This window comes from Bos javanicus, chromosome 3 (genome assembly GCF_032452875.1).
Source record: "Bos javanicus breed banteng chromosome 3, ARS-OSU_banteng_1.0, whole genome shotgun sequence".
NCBI lineage: Eukaryota > Metazoa > Chordata > Mammalia > Artiodactyla > Bovidae > Bos > Bos javanicus.
Genome location: NC_083870.1, coordinates 92,468,501 through 92,475,184, shown reverse-complemented (window position 1 = coordinate 92,475,184; position 6,684 = coordinate 92,468,501).

The following is a 6,684-nucleotide window of genomic DNA, read 5'->3' as shown; positions in this document are numbered from 1 at the left end:
AAGGTCAATTCTATTACATTGCCTTCTTTAATAAGAGTAACCATTCATTAAAACCTCAACTATTCAGTTCAGTTCAGTCGCTCAGTCGTGCGACCCCATGAATCGCAGCACGCCAGGCCTCCCTGTCCATCACCAACTCCCGGAGTTCACTCAAACTCATGTCCATCGAGTCGGTGATGCCATCCAGCCATCTCATCCTCTGTCGTCCCCTTCTCCTCCTGCCCCCAATCCCTCCCAGCATCAGAGTCTTCTCCAATGAGTCAACTCTTCTCATGAGGTGGCCAAAGTACTGGAGTTTCAGCTTTAGCATCATTCCTTCCAAAGAAATCCCAGGGCTGATCTCCTTTACAATGGACTGGTTGGATCCCCTTGCCAATCTCATTATTAAAAGTCTATTAAGTAAACCAAGAATCTTCACAGTAGTCCTAGCAAGTAAGGATTATCACCTCCATTTGACAGGTTAAGAACCTGAGACGCATGACTCCTTAAACCAGTATTTCTCAAGCTTTATTGTACATGCAAATTGCCTGGGGATCTTTTTAAACTGTAGATTCTCATTCAGTAGATCTGGAGTTAGACTTGACAGTCAACATTTCTAACAGATTCCTAGATGATGCTAAGGGCTACACCTGGAGTAACAAGGCCCTAGACCTTCACTGTCCGATACAGTGGTCTCTACTCACGTGTGACTTTTGACCACTTGAATTGCAGCTAGTCCAAGTTGAAGTGTGCTGTAAAATGCATTCTGAATATCAGAATCAGAGCCTAAAAGTATGAATGAAAAATAATCTCCATTTTTCCATGTTGATTAAATGTTAAAATGGTAAGTTTTCTAATGTGGCTACTAGAAAATTTACATGACTTGCTTTCATGATTTGCCTTGTATTTCTGTTTGACAGTGCTGCTCCAGACCATATTCCATCCATAAAAGGTGAACTTAAAGCAAGACCTACTGGCTAGTAAAAGGAAGGGAGAGAATACCTTAGGAATTAGGAACTTGGTGTAACAGACTTGACATCTGGAAATGCTCTGGAGTTTAACCAGGATTTTAATATAATTAGATCTTGGATCTGACGTGTTCTGTTTGCTATTCAGAGCAAGGCAAGGTGCTCCCTTTGTAAATGTGGCTGCCTGTTGCCTAGAGTCATATCAAAAGCTCTGATATCTGAAATTTATCCAGTGAAAAGGCAGATTCAGTGCAGATTTTTTGTTGTGGAGTTAGAGTTGAGCTTTAATGTATCACTTGGGTGAACGGTAGCACACCTTGCCAGATTCCTAGTACAAACAACTAGCCTTACGTGTCAAACTCAGCACGTATTGTTAGTCAAATGTGAGTCTAGTTTAATCACCGCCCACCATCTCCAGGCACCTGTTGCTGTGGTGTAATGCTGTGGCACAAAGTGGCATCGATTACTCGTCAAACATCCCACCTATGCTGATCGTTTTGGAGGGCAAATCTTTCAAAGCAACATCTGATTACTTTTCTTTTATAAATACAGTGTACTTTTGAAACTAAGATCTCATTTTCTTTAGCTTCTTTTTCCTTTGAAGTTTCTCATTTTCCCTTGCTGGTAAGTCCTTTAAACAAACATATTTTGTTTGATCCAAACAGTTCATTGTAGTCATTCAGATAGAGTTATGAAAGTCTAGGCTTTGAATGACTGAAACAAATGATGAAGGTTAAGAAATCACGACTAGCATAAAATAGATGAGGTAATCTCTGCGTGTATTTTAACTTGTACGATTTGCGTTTTTAAAATTAGACTTTTTAGTTTCTAGAATTCACTTGCTGACTAATTATGAACTTTGGGCAAGTGATTCATTTCTGCTAATACTTAGCTTACTCTTTAAAACTAAGCCATCTTACCTACATAAAGCTTGCAAGAGTGAATAAATCAATGGACGGTAGCCCACCAGGCTTCTCTGTCCGTGAAATTCTTGAGGCAAGAATAGTTAAGTGGGTAGCCATTCCCTCCTTCAGGGGATCTTCCCAACCCAGGGATTGAACCCTGGTCTCCTGCGTTGCAGGTGGATTCTTTACTGTCTGAGCCACCAGGGAAGCCAGTGTTACCCAAAAACTATGGTGAGTGATTCCCTGCCCCAGAGTCTCCTAAGGATTTGTTAAAAATTCCTGTATCCCATCCAAATTTACTGAATCAGAATTTTTTAGTTTATTAGGATTACATAATCTGACATTAGGCCAAATTTTCTTTTCATACATTTACTCCAAAAAATGCTGAGCTATTCATTTATTCATTTGAAGAAGTATCCATTGAACTTTTAACCTGTGCCTAGTGTGGGAGATTCAGCACTGAACAAGACAAAAGACAGTATTTGCCTTAAAGGAGCTTCCACTCAAGAAAAAGACAGGTAAGTTAACAGGACGTAGGTCAACAGGCTAAGTTCACGTAGTGATAAAGTAGAACTGGTAATGAGATACTAGGGGAGGGAGACGGGGAGAGTTAAGTTTTAAATTAATTTAGGGATTGCAGAAGTCCTCTCTGAGGAAGAGACATTTGAGCTGAGAAGTACGACAAGAAGGAGTTAGTCATACAAACATCTAGGTAAAAAGGTTCTGAGGAAAGGAAAGAACAAGTATGGAGCCTGAGATGGCAAATGCTTGGCACATTCTAGGGACAGAAAGAAGAGGAAGAGTGAAGGTCAGGTGGCTTGTGTACAGTGAACAAGTGGTAAAAGATGAGAGAGACAAGTGGCAAATCATCTAGGCCTTATGGTCATGGAATTTGGCTTTTACTTCAGTGTAACAGAAAGCCTCTGATTAAATCATGTCATCTGATTTATAATTTGCAGAGTGAATCCTTGCTGCTTGATGGGTCCAGTGTGTGGATCATGGGTCATGGGTGGGGGGTGGGCAGGCAAGAGTAGAGTAGGGAGGTGTAATCAGGACCATTCAGTTCAGTTCAGTTGTTCAGTCGTGTCCAACTCTTTGTGACCCCATGAATCGCAGCACGCCAGGCCTCCCTGTCCATCACCAACTCCCGGAGTTCACTCGGACTCATGTCCATCAAGTCAGTGATGCCATCCAGCCATCTCATCCTCTGTCGTCCCCTTCTCCTCCTGCCCCCAGTCCCTCCCAGCATCAGAGTCTTTTCCAATGAGTCAACTCTTCGCATGAGGTGGTCAAAGTACTGGAGTTTCAGCTTTAGCATCATTCCTTCCAAAGAAATCCCAGGGCTGATCTCCTTCAGAATGGACTGGTTGGATCTCCTTGCAGTCCAAGGGACTCTCAAGAGTCTTCTCCAACACCACAGTTCAAAAGCATCAATTCTTCAGCACTCAGCCTTCTTCACAGTTCAACTGTCACATCCATACATGACCACAGGAAAAACCATAGCCTTGACTAGACGGACCTTTGTTGGCAAAGTAATGTCTCTGCTTTTGAATATGCTATCTAGGTTGGTCATAACCTTCCTTCCAAGGAGTAAGCGTCTTTTAATTTCATGGCTGCAGTCACCATCTGCAGTGATTTTGGAGCCCAGAAAAATAAAGTCTGACACTGTTTCCACTGTTTCCCCATCTATTTCCCATGAAGTGATGGGACCGGATGCCATGATGTTCATTTTCTGAATTGTTGAGCTTTAAGCCAACTTTTTCACTCTCCACTTTTACTTTCATCAAGAGGCTTTTTAGTTCCTCTTCACTTTCTGCCATAAGGGTGGTGTCACCTGCGTATCTGAGGTTATTGATATTTCTCCCGGCAATCTTGATTCCAGCCTGTGTTTCTTCCAGTCCAGCATTTCTCATAATGTACTCTGCATATAAGTTAAATAAGCAGGGTGACAATATACAGCATTGATGTACTCCTTTTAAAGGAGCCCAAGTGAGATGCTGGCAGCTTGGACCAGATGATAGCAAAAGCAGTGATGATGATGATGAAAGGTTAGATAGAAGGCTGTTTTGGAGGTAGAGCTGATAGGTTATGTTGATGTATTTAATGTCAGAGAGTGAAGGAACAGAGGGAGTAAAATAAAAAATGACTTCTTCCTAAGGTTTTACCTGAGCATCTAAATGGATGGGAAAATGCAGGAGAGGAATAGATATGGGGTGGGTGGGGAAATTAAGAGTTCTGTTTTAGATAAGTTGAAGAGATGTAATGAGATGCTCAAGTAGGCAGGCAGACATTTGAGTCTGGAGCTCAGAGAAGTCATCAGGACTGAAGGTATAAATAAAGTTGGGGTTCTGTAGTATAGGGTTGACATTTGGAGCCCATGAGAGTATAGAATCACCTAGGGGAAGTGTAGATAGAAAAGAGACACAGCCTAGGGCCTTCCCACACGTAAGATCATGCAAAGGAGGAGGAATGGATGTTGAAGACGGGTAAAACCAGGAGAGTATGCGCCTAGAAGTGAAAATGCTATGACAAGAAGAGAATAGTGAAGTGAGTACTTCAATTGGATGAGGACAAATTATTTGACAAGTTGGAGGTTGTCCATGGTTTGATTGGGTTGGGGGGAAAGGTGAATGTTAAAAACCCAACTGGAGTTTATTAAAAAGAATGGGAGATAAGGTGGTAATAAGAACTACAGGAGAAATTCCCAAGCCATGTCTTTTCCATCTATACTACAGGAAAGTGAAAGTGAAGTCGCTCAGTCGTGTCCGACTCTTTGCGACCCCATGGACTGTAGCTTACCAGGCTCCTCTGTCCGTGGGATTTTCCAGGCAATAGTCCTGGAGTGGATTGCCATTTCCTTCTCCAGGGAATCTTCCCAACCCAGGGATCGAACCCTAGTCTCCCACATTGTAGACAGACACTTTACCCTCTGAGCCACCAGGGAAGTCCAAAGGAGTATAAATTCCAAATTCTTGTAGTAATTGGGGTCTTATGGTCAAAGGAGTATTTTCGTTCCGTTTTTTCATTCAAACATTTAAAGGAATAGAACAAACCCTCATATACTCATTGCGATAGGCTAAACAATGACCTCCTCAAAGATGTCCAGATCATAACCTCTGGAAATGTTACTTTACATGGTAACAGGGACTTTGTAGATGTGCTCAAATTAAAAATATTGAGATAGATTGTCCTGTCATCACAAGGGTCATTCTAAGAGGGAGGCAGGAAGATGAGAGTCAAAAGAGAGATGTGATGACAGAGCCAAGAGGTCGGAGTATTACAGTGAAGGGACTGCAGACCAAGGAAAACGGGGGCCTCTAGGTGCTGACGAGGGCAGAGAAGTAGATTCTCCCCCTGAGGCCTCCAGACAGAGGGAAAACACATGAGAATAAGAAAGCATGGGGACTGTTTAAAAAATGCTTCCCAATCATAGAAATGCTTGGCACAATTTAACATCTTGACAAGTTTCACAGAGTTAGCTTGTAGCTCTTTTCTCTGGTCTTGAGATTCTCCCCACTGCCTTTTTAGTGTTAAACACAGCTTTGATCATCTGGAGTCTTGTATTAATAAATACAAAACTGTGTTCAGAGGGAGGGCTTTCCTGGGGCAGAGGGAACATAATTTTTCTGGATCCAGAACTAATTACGAGATTTGATTCAGTAGCATAGCTATGGGAAGGAGTAGCAAGGTCCTCTGAAATGCGCCTACAGAAGCTGGGTGATTATTCGGCAAGACTGGTACATAAACAATGCAAACATCGGGGCTGGGGCGGGGGTTGGATTAGATGACTTTCAAAGTCCTTTCCAGGCTTGGAAATCTCAAACACTTAGGTTTCCCTGGTCATCTCAAAGAACTCTGCGAAATGATCAAAAAGACTATTTTGATTTATATATATATATATATATTTTTTTTTTTTTAATCAAGCCACATAATGCTCATGAGGTTAGGAACAAAAAAGGATAACAAGATAACACATCCAGCAAGTGTTGTACATCTTGGGAGGAAAATTGCTGACTTAAGAGTTTGGATCAGTGGTTCCCTGAAGTTCCCAGAGATCATTCTAGTGAAGTCACTCAGTCGTTTCTGACTCTTTGCAACCCCATGGGCTGTAGCCTACCAGGCTCCTCTGTCCATGGAATTTTGCAGGCAAGAGTACTGGAGTGAGTTGCCATTACTCAAGGAACCTGTTAAAAAAAAAAAAGCAGGGATCTCCCTGGTAGTCCAGTGGTTAAGACTTTACCTTCCAAAGCAGGGGGTACAGGTTATATCCCTGGTCGGGGAGTTAAGATCCCACATGCCTTGCAGCCAAAAACCCAGAACATAAAACAGAAGCAATATTGTAACAAATTCAATAAAGACTTAATGATCCACATAAAAAAAATATCTTAAAAAGAAAAAAGTGCAGTTAACCTCCACCCCTCCATTCTGATTCTGGGAAGTTAATTGGCCCCAGGAGCATGCATTTTAATTAATCAGCATATTCCCACCCCTCCCAAGACTCTGATGTGGCAGATCCCAGGACTCTTTTTTGAAATACTGAATGAAGATGTTGGGATGAGGGTAACAATGATCTAAGTAAAGTGCTCTGTAATTTCAGTGTGCTTAGAAGATGGGAAACTAGTATCAGAGATGTGAGGGGGTGGGTCCTTTTTGGGAAAGTCAAGATGTAATCTCAGATTGATTCTCAGGTTCAGTATTTCCCCACAGCAGAGTGCAGGCCAAAAGAGAGAATTTTGTAGGCCTTAATCTCATTCATTCCCACATTCCCATCTGAAAAGAATAGGAGATTTGAGTCATTGCCTAAGTATCCCAACCTATAAAATGAAATAATG